We start from the raw sequence: 363 nt of genomic DNA, 5'->3' as shown, positions 1-363 counted from the left end.
TCCCCTGTCCCTTGTTGTGTCGCACTCTGAAGCTTTACTTCTTGTCCCTCCCCGTTCCCTCCAGCCGCAACTGAGGACAAGGTTGACAATATTTTTTTTTTGGACAAGTTGTGAACATGTCCCACAAGGACACGTGTCCACGGGGAGGACGGACGGAGACGGGGGGGGAGGACGGACACAGCACGATGTCAACAAGGCTACAAGGGCGGGTCACATGACGGGGGGGGGGGGAGAGAGAGAGAGAGAGAGGACGGAAGACAAAAGTTGGACATGTCCATGTCCCCCATGTAAATCAAAAAACGGGGGGGAAGCGTAGCATCGCTAAGTGTTAGCCAAAATGGCCGAAAGGTCGCCGACCGCGGG

The sequence above is a fragment of the Cynoglossus semilaevis genome, unplaced genomic scaffold (genome assembly GCF_000523025.1).
Source record: "Cynoglossus semilaevis isolate Cse_v1.0 unplaced genomic scaffold, Cse_v1.0 scaffold19, whole genome shotgun sequence".
NCBI classification, from domain to species: Eukaryota; Metazoa; Chordata; class Actinopteri; order Pleuronectiformes; family Cynoglossidae; genus Cynoglossus; species Cynoglossus semilaevis.
The sequence above is the reverse complement of the archived record's forward strand: the minus strand, read 5'-3'. Positions refer to the sequence as shown.